Genomic DNA, 14,688 nt, shown 5'->3' with positions numbered 1-14,688 from the left:
GAAAGACAGTGTGGCAATGCATTCCACATTCGCATAGTACGGCTAGAGAACGAATCTCTGTACTTGACAGTACGACCGAAGATGGGCTCGAGGGTATATTGATGAGCATTCCTAGAAGTGCGAGTGTTACGGTAGTATTACAGTACGAGTGCGAACAAAGATTTGCCGGCGGAGTCATAACACTCACTGGCAGCGTTGAATTGGCGGCGAACTGCCTAGCAAAGAGATTTGCTTTCTCTAAAGAACTAACAAATGGAGTGTCATTCACAACGAGCGAAGGAACCGAGGAAGAGGAAGAATGCTCATATTTTTTACAAATGACCAAAATATTTTACTGCATTTGGGACATTGCAGTATTTTTTGCCGTAATTTTTGGTCATGTAAAAATTTGTTCCGTCGAATATGAACGTTGCAGGCCTTTCTAGCTTGCTTGAACTTATTCTGGTTTTCCTCAGTTGGATTGGCTCTAAAATAACGGAAACTTACCTTCTTAACCCTAATAACCTCTTTACAGCACGCATCAAACCATGCGTTTTCCTTAGGTCTGATGGTTTTAACCCTATTCGGGATAAAAGTTCTCATTCCCAGGAGAATCAAAATTGGGCTCATATCAGCGCTGGCGTCAACGTCACTATCGAGGAAGCATAGTGACCAGTTAAAGATACTAATCTAATTATTGAGATCGTCACAGTTGGCTCTCTCGTATTGCCAAACTGTTCTCTTAGGAGCTCTTTCTTTAACTAAAGAGTTTTTACACGAGAAATTTGCTGATATGACACAATAGCCAGATGTGCCTAGAGGAGATAGAACACTAATAGTGTACTTACCAGGGTCAGAGATAAGAAACAAGTCAAGAGTGTTTTCTGCTCGACCTACAACGCCCGATATTCGAGTGGGCTAGCTGACCAGCTGAGTTAGGTGGTTTAACTCAGCGAAAATCTCAGCACACACTCCTGATAGTGTTTTCTGGCCCGAATGTTGAAGTCATGAAGAATTGTCTACATTGAAATCGATAAAGGAAGTAATAGTGAATGATTTGCTTATTCACGGAAAATTTGAACCACATAAAATTGAAAAAAGAATTGGTGCAGAGACCATATTGTGTCAAAAACTGATAAGCAACATCATTCCTAATGTATATGGCGAGACCATAATGACGTAGTCTGTGTATCAACTGCATTAGTTATTAAACATACTAAAAGTAGATCCAATGTCACGCCTGGCGCTAAATCTACACACTGCCTTAAAGGGACTTGAAGCGAAACGGCAGAACATTGCTTTTGCTGAGTTCAAAAATTTAGTTCCTTCGATGCCGAGATTATTACAGACTTTTTTAGATGCCCATGATTGATTACTTTTTGTAATGTAAACAAATTAGACAGTGTTAACCTTACTACAAACCAAACTGCAATGTCAACTACAGTATATATCATTGATAATGTCATAAATTGCATCCTTAAGGTCTTGTGGATTATTGACATAGAACTTATTTCTAATGTGGTCCAAAAAAATAAGTCTAAAGGGATTAACACAAGAACTGTAGGTTACCCATTGGGATAACGTCTTCAAAATATAGCAAAAATGCGAAATGTTTCTTTTAAATATTCAACATTTTTGTTGTGATTTTTTACAATATCAATGTTAAACTTTCATTAATGCCAAATTTATTTAATTTTTTTTGAGATGACAGCTGTTTAAATAGATTCCACTTAAAATCTAAAACTTTTACTATAAAACGAAGGGTACTTTTATAAATTAAGATACACCGAACTCAAAAATGAGGTCAATATTTGATTTGTGAACTTTTGGCGCTGGATCGTATTGCATTATTTTCATTCAATTTCTTCCTGATGAAAGAAAATACTGCACAAATCAACTACAGGCGTAAAGGCAGTGGCGCAGACAGGTATTGAACCCACCCTTACACTTTAACCATCACGCCTTGAGGGAACTACATATATATTTTATATAAAATATACAATGGTAGAACTATGATGGCCCAATATTAAACAAGAAGACTGGTATTCCCAATAATTTCATACAAATTCATTTGCATTGGCAATCATGGCTCTTGAGCGTGTTGCTTTTTAATTTGTTTGTATATTAAAGAGAATGGAAAAGCTTTCGTGCTGCAGCAGATAGATACAAAAACAAATAGCTATACAATAATTAAAGAGTGTAAAGAAGAGTGTTTCATCGAATATGCTAGAGATAGTGAAATTAAAAACAAAAAAACAACGACTAAAATCAAAATAAATAAAATGTTAAATAAAACAAAACAAAAAAGATTTATAGCATGCAACTTTAAAGTATGTAAGTACATATTTTTCTCATGTGCAGAGGCGTTGGAACTGGAACTGGTGCGTGAATTTTGTGTTTTCCATCGGAAAGTAAGATAACTAAAAGTTGGTTCCATACAAAAAGTGTTGCCATAATATTTCATCAGCAAAACGATGCTTTTTATCTGAGAAGTAATAAAAGAAAAACAAACACAAAATAAAATTTTCAAGACCCATTTTCAAGGAGGAACTGTGTCAATATTCACTTTTGGCCTTTTTTTTATTTATTTTATTCTCATGATCTTGTTTCAATGAAATCCCAAATTTACATCTAAAAAATTAAAACAGTGAACCAAACGAATTTTTTAAATTTAAGAAATCTTAGATATTTTCCCACTGTGCTGTGAATGTGACTATATTGCAACGTTTTTACAAAAAGCGTCATTCCAGGCAAAGTTATTTATCAGCAAATTATGCGTTTACAAAAAAAAGAACAACAAATTTTACGACATTATTAGACTTGAAAGTTTAATTTTGTACAAAGTAACTTCATCCTTGACATCTGTAATTTTTATATTTTACTGACTACGATGCATGTTAAGGGTATTTTAATTGAAGCGGGTACACTTTGGTGCCCCATGGTGGACATATTGTTTTGATGACATCTGTCAAACCTTTTGTTTATTATTAAGTTGCTTATGCCAAATCATCAGGGCAAGTAACACGATTGAACATACCTTCAAATGATAAAACGTTGCGCGCATTGCGTCCATTTTATGGTAGAGGAGGCCCTTCACAACTTGAGACGACCGGTTCAGTAAACAATCGGTAAACACCCGTACGTTAAAGGAACGCAAGATCGGCCGAGTACCGCTCCGCGGTCCGTGAAAGTGTACAGCAGAACCCGAAGCAGTCTATTCGTCGCCGTGTACAAGAACTCGCCCTATCATAGCCTTCAACTTGGCGAATTTTGCGTCGGAATCAGTACTTGGCCTACACCTGTACAAGATCCAACTGACCTAGGAGCTCAAAGTTCATGGCCATAGACAACGCCAGCCGTTTGTTCGCTGACTGGGCTTCAAATCGTTTGGAAGAGGACCCCAATTTTGGCCGAAAATCTTTTTTATTGATGAGGAACGATTTTAAATGAATTGCTGTGTTAACAAGCATTCATTTAAAATCGACGGGACGACACCAACGTACGCTAGGTTCAACAGGTGATAATGCATCCTCAAAAAGTTACCATTTGGTGTGGATTTTTGGACGGTGGTGCAGTAATTAGTCCGTACATTTTTGAAAACCACGTTATTGAGGAGGTTACTGTCAACAGCTAGCACTACATTATGATGATAACTAATTTCTTATGGCCTAAATTAAACCATGTGGACCTAGACGACATGTGGTTTCACCCGGTTGGCACTACGTGCCACACAGCAAACGCCACGATTGACATTTTACACGAAAGATTTGAGGGTGAGGTTATCTCTCGCAGAGGTGATATGAATTGGCACCACGGTCATGCAATTTGACCCCTTTAGACTTTTTCCTGTGGGGTTTATTGAAGTTTAAGGTCCATCCAAACAAACCAAAATCGACCGTTGCCCTAAAGGTGAACAAAACACAGGCCATCGCTCAAATTCAGCAGGATCTATTCGGAAGAGTCATTGAACATTGGACCACTGGATTTGATGCCACCGTAAGAAGCTGAGAAAGGCATTTGAGTGACGTCATATTCCACACTTGATGGCATACATGCGCCTTTCGAATAAAGAAAGAGGCTGGGACGCGGCCCACACTGATGAAATATTGTTAAATATTTTTTAAAAGCTATTTGAGTCGAAAGTAAATTCTTACCAAGTTTTAGTATTGTTTTTTTTTTAGAGTTTTATTTTTTGTAAAAAAAACTGTCAATTCGATTTTTTTCAATATGTTACTGAATGTTGACAACAATATTTTTTGAAATATAAAAGTAAATTAAAGCCAATATCTCAAAGTTTTGAAAAGATATTTGAGTCGAAAATCAATTTTTACAAACTCTTATTAATTTTCGATTTTTGTCAACATCGTTCAGAATGGTGAACACAATATTTCTTATAAGATAAAATAAGTTTGAAACCTAAATTTCAAGTTTTTGAAAAGATATTTGAATCGATATTCAATTTTTACCAACTTTGAGCAATGTTTCTTTTAAATTTTTATTTTTTATAAAAAAAACTGTCAATTCGATTTTTCTCAAAACTTTATCAGATGTCAAAAACATTATTCTTCGTTGCCCAAAATTGTTTTGGAGATGAAGTCATATTTTAGTCGTAAAATTTTGGAGGTGACACATTTTTTTTTCAGTTTTTTTGATTTATAAAAAAACGTTAAATGGATTTTTTTCAAAAAATACACTTCTTTGGTATCACGTTACAATATATTATATAAAATTTAATTCAAGTCTCTAGCGTTTTTGGTTCGTATGATATTTAGGGTTAACCAAAATGTTCACCTTCTTTTCAAATTGCTATGGTAAAAAAACCACCCACAATTTTCTTGAGAGCACTTTCTGCCTTATTATCTGTATAACAACTTTTATTTGAAATCGATATCTCTTCTGGTTCTTCAGCTATGGACGACGAAAAAAAAGTCGCGAACGTACGGACGTACGTACACACGCACGCACAGACATCTTTGTAAAAATCTTTTATTTCGACTCTAGGAACCTTGAAACGTCGAGAAATGTCAAAATTTTCAATTTGACAAGTCGGACGCATTACAATAACTTGCTATGGGAAGTTAAAAATAATTTTGTTAATACCTCACACACAGTTTGTTTTATATCATTTCAACATCTTCCCGCCCTTATTAAAAAACAAGAAAAATATGAGTACGAAATTCAGTAAACATATTTCGACATATATTTTTTAAAATCATAATTAATTTTTCTTAATACGTGGAATCCGTCAATATTTTGTATGTACAATTTTCGGAAGGTGGCGCATTTACAAATCAAGAACCAAATAAAAACAAAGACTTTTTTTTATATATCATCGTTATTATGGATTTACACGAAACCATTTTTGCTTTCTATTTCATCTGAAAATTATTTTGAGCTTTTTTTGTGCGTACACAGCCTTAGAAAAGACTACGGCAACACTATCTATATTAATCTAGGCATAGTATTTATGGTTATTGGTCATGCAGACATAATCTCGTTATGTTGGCAATGATATTTTTATTCACAATAGATCTCTTTCTAATCATTGAGGATTAAGTTTAATGATTTTTAAAAATGGTTAGGTGGTCACAATGAGCGAGCGACGGACGTTCTAACATTTTTTTGTTTTATGGAAATTAAATTAAATCTGTCACGCGCTGATTTTTAAAATGCTTTCAATCTGTTTGTGGGTGATTTGATTCTGTTTTCAATTTAAAAAACAAAGTGTAAATTATGAATTTGTTATTTACACGGTGGAAAATATCAAATGCCAAATCCGGTTAATAGTTAGGATATGTTGATTTACGTAGTTGTTCATGTTTATGTTTAAAAAATCTATAAAAAGTTACTTATTTTAATTTTAAGTATAATTTTATTAATATTTTCAAATTCTGCTGCTGGAATTAATAAAATGCACGACTAGGTCGTGCAAATTAGCTCATGTATCCAAAGAGTCTGTTTAAAAAATTGTACCTGCAAAAAAGTTTGTTTTCAAAAATACAAGCGCCATTAATTGATTTCTCACAAAACCTTAGTTTTTGAAAATCTTTATTTAAAAATCGTTACAAGGGTTTTTTGGGGAGTGTACTACTAAAGGAGTGGGTGGTCTATCTCCCCCCGTTTAGGTAATAGGGGCAATTTAAAAAAATAAGTACGTTAAATGAAAACAAAATAATTAAAAAATAATGTTAATACTTGCAGTAACCAAGGTGGTATCCGTCGGATACAAGAAGGGTAAATCCTTAGTGGGTCAACCCCATCAACGACCCTCCCAACGATCGGACAATAGCATGAAGTCGTAACCCCGTCCAGTGCTGCGGTAGCAAGAACCCCCCCCCCCCCCCCAACGAGTTAGTTCATGCGTATGCAAGCATGCCAAGCTACATTGACCTGGACACCCTCTCCTTTCTGCTGTCAGGATCAGCGGCGGGAGCCTGTAGCCCGAGGTTGTAATGGTAGTAAATAAGGGAGAGGGTTACACCCAAGTGAGTTCTTTACATACTTACAACTAAGTTTTAAGGCCCAACTATAATGGGCATAAGCAAACATAACTTATGTCAAAAACCCAACGAAAATTCACTTAAGTTTGTGAAAGTACGCGGATAGCCATAATGCAAAATTGCTCACGTATCTATATGTCAGATTTTACTTATGCGGCGAGCGACTGGGATCGCTCTTGCTTAAGTTTGCTTAAGTTAACGAAACTGAGAAAAATTGAACTAAACGGAGCTAGACTCCATTATGTTCACTCGTATTGAGATTCTTTGTATTCGCACGTTTACTTATGCGCGCATATGCTAGCTTATGCCTATTATAGTTGGGCCTTTATATATTTTATTGAACGCCAACACTTTTGTCTACTAGCTTGTTTTTAAATCAAATCAAAACCATGTATAATTTTTGAAGAAAAAAAAAATTGAACTCAAAATTTAGGCAAAAAACAAGTTTCAAGTGTAATTTTTCAAAACTTATCTACTGCTGTTTTTTATTACAATTCATTGCTCTTATTTGTTTTGATCAAAAACTGAAAACTAGATGACTTTATGTCTTCTTGAGAAAATTGAAAATAACCAAAACTGCTATTTTAATTTAATTATTTATTTTTGCTTGAGTGGTGGGTGTATGCAAAATCAATAAGAGCAACAAATTATAAAAAACAATTATTTATAAACTTATTGTTTTGAAATATTGAAATTGAAAATATTTTTTTTTTAACTTTTTTTAATTTTTTTTTAGTTAAAAATTAAATTTTAAAAAGACTGCACAGTTTTGACTTGATTTAAAAACTGGCTAATAAAAGTTGGTTTTAAAAAACCTATTTTTTCCATTTTAAGTAATAATTTGTTAAAAATACCCCTAAAGCCTAAACGGTGGGAGATATTCCCCTTTCCCATAGTAATAAATGCTTGTTTTTAACTGTTCTAAAAAGCTGTTTATATCATACTCTTGTCGTTTTTTAAATTAATTTCGTTTATATAATTTTTCAATTTTAGTGAACAAATATTTTTAGTGTGGAATTATTTAGTGCTTATAAGTAAACGTTTTACATTTTCAATTTCAAGATAGGTATCGAGTTTAAAAAAATTTTATATTTTTTTTCTTAAATTAAAATAAAAAACAATAACATTATGTAATATTAACTAACATAGAACTTAATTTAAAAGCCTTAACAAATTTCAGAAGACTCTGTTTTGATGAACAAAACGTTTCAAGCCTTGACAAAGTTCTAAAAGCAATTATACATTATATTTAGAATTCTCGGTTAATCTTTGTAACTAGGTTTGAAAAATTTTTAGAACTCAAGAATTTCTTCAATCTCTATAACTTCTGTAGAAGTCGATGAGAATTTGTAATGTAGGGGGTAGGTGGAGGTGTGTACTCTGAACGACTGAAATTAAATCTCTCAGTTCGCCTTTCCAATCATTGTAGCGTGTTCCAGGCAGAACTATTGGTGATAAAAGAAGTTTTCTCCTGGCTTAAAGAAAACGTGATATCAACAGTCCATAACTGTCGATCATCTCTACTGGAGATGGCACAACAGTTTATTATTCACCGTTGCTAAGTAACAGGCCATAGAGACATTTCAGGTAACTGTAAGGCAGATGAACTCGCCAGGAACGGTACAGTGCAGCACATCCACGTTTATGTGACGAATCTTCTTTCGCACTCTTGCATTTGCAAGAGTACTGAAAGACCTTGACATACACAAATCCGCTGGCCCGGATAGTATCTCCCCAATTGTTCTGAAGAGGTGTACGTAAACTTTTCCATCTTTCCTACTCTACAGGTCTCTTTCCGAGCGGATGGAAAACTTGCTTTTCTCCAGAAATTCACCTAAAAAAGGCGAATCCCCCTCTCCCTCTAACTATCGTCCGATAGTACTTACGTCCCTTCTTTCCAATGTCATGGAAACGCTGATTAATTATCAGCTCAAGAAATATCTCGAAGAACGGATTAGAAATTGCCTTTCTAACCGTTCAATACAAGTTGTATTGGATGGTTTCAAGTCTGAAATCCATAAAATAAATGCTGGTGTCCCCCAGGGCTCCGTTTTGTCTCCGACTCTCTTTCTTATATTCATAAACGATCTTTTGTCTGCCACTTCTAATCCATTAACCTGTTTCGCCGACGACAGTACCCTTTAGCTTCTCATACTCGTTTCTATATTCACATCCTTGGCTTTCGGATGTGGAATTTCAACGGCAGCGTATGATAAGCTCATTAAATTCTGATCTTGACAGCATTGTCCAATGGAGAGCCAGAAACCGTGTAGAATTTAATGCTTCGAAAACTAAATGCTGTCTCCTGTCGTTAAAGCGTAACACACCCCCGATGTCACTATCTATGAGTGGCACTTTCATCCAAGAAAGTAATCAACTGTCAGTACTTGGTATGTGTATCACAGATCACCTTTTATGGAACGAGCATATTGCCAAAAATGCTGCCAGGAGCTTAGGATTTCTCCGACGGTGCGAGAAATTGTTCATCTCTTCTGATCTGGCTGTAATTTACAAAGCCTTAATCCGTCCAAAGCTTGAATATAATTCGCATATCTGGGCATGTGCCCCTAAAACAAGTTTAAATCTCGTGGATATAATACTTAAAAGGGCTTTAAAAATGATAGGCGATAGAACTATAATCGAAACATTTACATCGCCGCAATGGTTCATGCTTTCGTTGTTTTATCGATATTTTTACAAACAATGTTCTGTCGAAGTAGCCAGTTGCATTCCACCCCTTAACCGATTCTACCGTAATACTCGCACTTCAAGAAATGCTCATCAGTTTACCCTTGAGTTCAATTTCGGGCGTACTGTCAAGTATAGAGATTCTTTCTTAAACCGCACATCGAGAATGTGGAATGCTTTTGCCAACTCTGTTTTTCCCTCCCATTTTGATGTTCAGAACTTTAAGACCAATGTGCACCGGTATCTCCTCTTAAATCCTTCCCTATTTCCCTAATGCTTGCACTTAGCTCTTCTTTTTGTGGATGACATAGTTTTTGATTGCATAGTCAAAGAACCACTGCAATTTATGATAAATGGTCTTAAACTTTTAACCATTCATGTGTGCGAGTAATGTTGCAATCTTGAGATCAGGGAGACCTACAGTTATATTTGGGAAAGCACTTTTCATGAATTACTGGAATTACTCTTGGAGAACTTGACAATTTCTAGCAAGAGGCAATACCCGTGAAAAAAAATGTAAATGGCAAAAGAAGGGATAAACCCAAGACCTATATGACTTGACAGTCCTTACACACTAACGATCACTCTACGGGAAATCTAGTTGTAAATGTACCAAATTCAAAACTAATGGTTTTCCGTAAGGGAGATTGGAAGAGTTAATAGACAAAAACATTTTACATATAACAACGAGACAATGGAAACTTTTACGATACTTTATCAAAAGGATCTTTAGACTACCACCAAATGCGCCCAATTAGATAGTGATGTTGAAAACTGGTATTTAACCACTTTGTATTAAAGCCCTTAAGTTGCAAGTCGATTGCATATGCAATGTTCTTCAAATACCCGATGATCTTAGAACCTAAAAACAGGTCTGCAAACTTATTCATAGTAGGTCAAGCTCATACAAAGAGTGAATGGAGCCTGCGAAATAGCAGCCAATATAGAAATCCCACAGAATGACAGCTTAAATTGGAAGTCTTCATCACGATGTAACAATTTAAAATTCATTTCGTTTAATTATTTTGTAATACATATATTTTTAACTTCCAATAGGAAGTTATTGTAATGGTTCCGATTTGTCAAATTGAAAATTTTGACATTTCTCGACGTTTCAAGGTCCCTAGAGTCGAAATAAAAGATTTTTACAAAGTCCGTAAGTTCGCGACGTTTTTTTCGTTGTCCATAGCTCAAGAACCAGAAAAGATATTGACTTAAAAAAATCTAAGTGACAGTGTTTTTTTATAAAAAAAAAAACCTAAAAAAACATTACTCAAAGTTGGTAAAAATTGACTTTCGACACAAATATGTTTTCAAAACTTTGAGAAATTTGCTTTAAACTACTTTTACCTTTCAAAATTGCTTTCAACGTTCAGTAAAATTTTGAAAAAATCAAATTGACAGTTTTCTTACAAAAAATTAAAAACCTAACCAAAAATTGGCGAAAATTATTTTTCGACGTAAATATCTTTTTAAAACTGGCTTCAAACTAATTTTATCTTATAAGAAATATTGTTTTTAAAATTCGATAAAATTTTAAGAAAAATCGAATTGACAGTTTTTTTTTACAAAAAATAATAAATAGCTAAAAAAAAAACAATACTAAAACTTGGTACCCGTGGCATGATGGTTAGTCCGTTGGACTGTTACGCCGACGATCTAATTGCGTACAGAACCTCTCAAAAGGTTGAGGTTATTAGAATTTTCTTGCAACTTGATTTCGACAAGATTCAGCAATATCCAGAAGTCGGAGACAATTCTGTTCCGGACTCCGTTGACTAGGGCCACGAGGGATACGTGCAAGAATTGGCGCAAGATGGTCATATCTTCACGGGCAGCCATTAGCGAGCAAAAGTGTAGTGAAGTACCTCGGTATCTGGTTAGATCAGTATTTATATTTCGACAGACATATAAATGCTGCTCTGACCAGGGCCAGAGCAGCTTTCGCTCTGACGAAACGGATGTTTTTTAGCATTCAGCTTGACCCCAGAGTAAAGGTAATTTGCTACATGGCCCTCATACGGCCAATGATCGTTTATGGTTGTCCTGTGTGGTTCAACGTTGCCCCTTCCCAGATGGAGAAGTTGCGGGTGTTCGAGCGGCAGTGTTTACGACGCTGTACCGGCTTATATCGAACAGCCGAATCTTCTTATGTGCATTACTTTTCCAACGAGGTACTATACAACGGGGCACGAATCAACAGAATTGACAATTTCATGATAAAACTCGTTCGAGGTCACATTGCAAGAGCTATGTATGTCTTCGACCAACAATTTAATTTTCGGGGCGTTCTATCCGAACGACGAGTATTTTGAAAGTGCACGCTTGAGCGGCTTTATTCCTCTTTTTAGACAAATGCGGTCTGATACAGGATAGATTGGCAGTTCCGTTAATCTACCACGTCAGACAAAGAACCGTGGATAGGCGACTCCTGTACAATCGGGACGTCATGGCACAAGGCGGAGCAGAGCTCCTTCGGTTCAGTAGGGCGGTGTCCGAACGGGACCGAGCCGATAGGATGAAGCAGGAGAACCAGTTTTGGTGGCTTCAATCGGCACTTGATAGTGAGTAGTCGGGATGGGGTTTTAAGCCTTGGCTGGCTTACATACTTGTTTTATAGTTTTAGGGTTTAGTTTTAAGTAGAATAGGCATCATGGTGGCACGAAAAAAAAATACGAAAAAAAAACAAAAAAATAAAAAAAAATTTAAAAAAAAACATTAAAAAAACATTAAAAAAATAAATTTAAAAAAAAGACAACAAAATATGAAAAACAAAAATGTTAGATAGTTAAATTTGCTGCTGTGGTTGTTCTAGTTTTAAGTAGTTTATAAGTAGAATAGGTTATTAGCGACCTTATTTAAGTAGTTTTTAGGCAAAAATAAAAAAGGACCTTGATATTAGTTTTTTCTCATAATTTTCTAATAAATACAAAATAAATAAAATTTAAATTGAAGTAAAATAGATCTTAGGGCCAAAAGGCATAAGTAGTTAGTGTCATAGTTTAACTTAGAGTGTCCGTATGGGACCATTAAGTTAGTTGTAAGTTATGAAGTTATGGATAATTGGGCTAATTTTATGAATTTTTGTCTAGCTTTAAGATAGGTTTAAAAATGAACTAATAAAAATGAATTTAAAAAAAAAAAATAAAAAAAAAGTGCGTTGGAGTGTCATGCAAGGGGTCTTGGGTTTAATCCCTGCCTGTGCCACCTTAATTTAAAAAAATTAATTTTCGCGGGTACTGCCTCTTGCGAGGAATTGACAAATCCTTCAAGAGTAATTCTTGTCATGAAAAAGAGCTTTCTCAAATTAGCCGTTCGGATTCGGCCTAAAATAGTGGGTCCCTTCCGTTCCTGACAACAGTACTCGCACACAGGAATGGTTGAGAGTTGTAAGTCACTATTGCCTGGTTCACAACGGGCTGTTGCACCACCCAAAAAAAAAACTTGGTAAAAATTAACTTTCGACTCAAATAGCTTTTCAAAAATTAAAAATATTGGCTTCAAACTTATTTTATTTCGCAGAAAATATTATTTTTGATATTCAATGAAATGAATTTGGTAAAAAAATTTGGTAAAAATTGATACATATAGACAAACTTTTAAGCAAGACAAATCGACAGACGGGATGGGAAGTTATCAGTGTGGGTCGCATCCCAGCCTCTTTTTAATATTGAAACAAATGTCATTCATTCATTAAAAAAAAAAAACATATTCCTTTTCACTTCACCATCCTTTTTTTTTCAGTCGCCATACCCAGTATACCTAACTACCTTCCCTCTTGAATGAAATTTAAATACGGCTAGATTAAAAATAAACTTTAAAAACTCAAAAAAAAAAGTCTTTAAATATTGATTGAGGAATTGATTTTTTTTTACCATAAATTAAACGCACCATTAATGTAAAATATCCTTCAAGATAACGATTAAATACGAAAACCCTGACATATAGAACATGTACCGTCATCGCGTCGTAGCTATCTTTTCTTTTCCAAGGAACTAACAAAAGTAAAAGAAAAACTATAACAATTTCCCTGCAAAACACCTTGACTATTATTATTGTTTGAACATATGCAAGGACGGAAGTATGTACTATGTAGGTAAAAACCTAGCTTCAAGCTACCAGCTATCACCTACCACCCCCTTTTCGAATATCTCAACCACACACAAACCCCCTTTAAAAAGCACGTTTTTCTTTTATGTTTTTATTTTTTTGACGTGTCTTCTTTGGCAATAATTACTTCATAAAATTATTGTACACTCACATGTCACATCAAAACATAAGACACACTTGTAGTTAGCAGGTGTATGCAGTTGCCGTAAAATAAACTTGAAAGGAGGCAAAATTCCATCAATGTCGCAACTTTACAAGATTTGTTTTTCTCTCTTTTTCGAAACAAAATCACACAACTTAACGACGACGTTGACGTCGACTACGACTACGACGAAGACGGGAAAGGCAAAATCAAAGGCAACGGCAACGGCAACGGCAACAAAAATGACGACGACTCCGACGAGCGACGGACGGCACGGAGCAAAGCTCTTTTTTGAACAAAAGAGTATTTTGAATAACCTAACCTCAAGCTATACCTACCACCGCCAACAAAAACAACAACAACAACAAGAACGAAAAACTATGTGGAAAGAAGACCTTTACTAGTTAAGAACTCCCGCCGACATTCGCTCCTAAAAGGAATAACTAATTTATCCGCATGTGTAGGTGCACAAATATAGCAAGTATCTACACTCACGACTCACGACTCACGAGAGCCATCACACCACACACCAATATGGAAAGAAAAACAATGATGTAATTTTAGCAAAATGCACGCGAATATCCTTTTCCTTAAAACCGTTTACCTAAAACCTACCACATCATCATCATCATCAAGGGAATTCATCACCAATCCCAATATCGAACAATTTTTTTTAAATGTTATAATATTCAATGCGCCACTGCCCCGAAACATAAAATTTACTAAGTATAATTTCGAGAACCTTAAAGTTTTTGTAGATATTTTTGCCTTCGAGTTCGAGAAGATATTTTATCCTTGAACCAGATACAACGTTCGATTTTACCATTGACTTTGCAGTTGCAGCCCATTGAGAAGAAAAAAAAAAATCGCCCGAAATTGGATTTGGATTTTATGCTCCAAGGAATCGAAATCGAATACAAAAATAATTGTTGTGACACATTGAGAAACTTTATTTAAATTTACAAAAGATATAATATCTAACTTAAAATCGGCTTACTTTGAAGTGTTGACATGTTATCCATTGGATGCAACAGCATTTATAATCACTCACAAAAAATATTGGGAAAACTATTTTTCTTTTAGAGATAAAAACAAACGGACACAACTGCCACAAACTTGACGCACACGGAAAATGTGCGAAAGCTTTTTCGGTTTCGCAGTGCAAAACCTTCATCCGTAGAGCTATTTGCACGCCCCGCCGTATGCCACACACCGCGCTCCTAGGCCTTGCTAACGTCGTCGCCGTCGTCGCTCGTCTTCGTTTTTGTA

General features: G+C 35.2%; 1 protein-coding gene across 1 annotated transcript in view; it reads right to left on the bottom strand.

The window, feature by feature from the left end:
- LOC129944143 (syntaxin-binding protein 5) overlaps positions 1-14,572 on the bottom strand; it is a 523,142-nt gene extending 508,570 nt beyond the window's left edge. Inside the window, exon 1 of the mRNA XM_056053342.1 lies at positions 14,417-14,572. The gene's annotated coding sequence lies outside the window, so the exon portion shown is untranslated. The remainder of the gene's footprint in view (positions 1-14,416) is intronic.
- Positions 14,573-14,688: the final 116 nt, after the last annotated feature.

The sequence above is a fragment of the Eupeodes corollae genome, chromosome 2, assembly GCF_945859685.1.
Source record: "Eupeodes corollae chromosome 2, idEupCoro1.1, whole genome shotgun sequence".
NCBI classification, from domain to species: domain Eukaryota; kingdom Metazoa; phylum Arthropoda; class Insecta; order Diptera; family Syrphidae; genus Eupeodes; species Eupeodes corollae.
The sequence above is the reverse complement of the archived record's forward strand: the minus strand, read 5'-3'. Positions and strand labels throughout refer to the sequence as shown.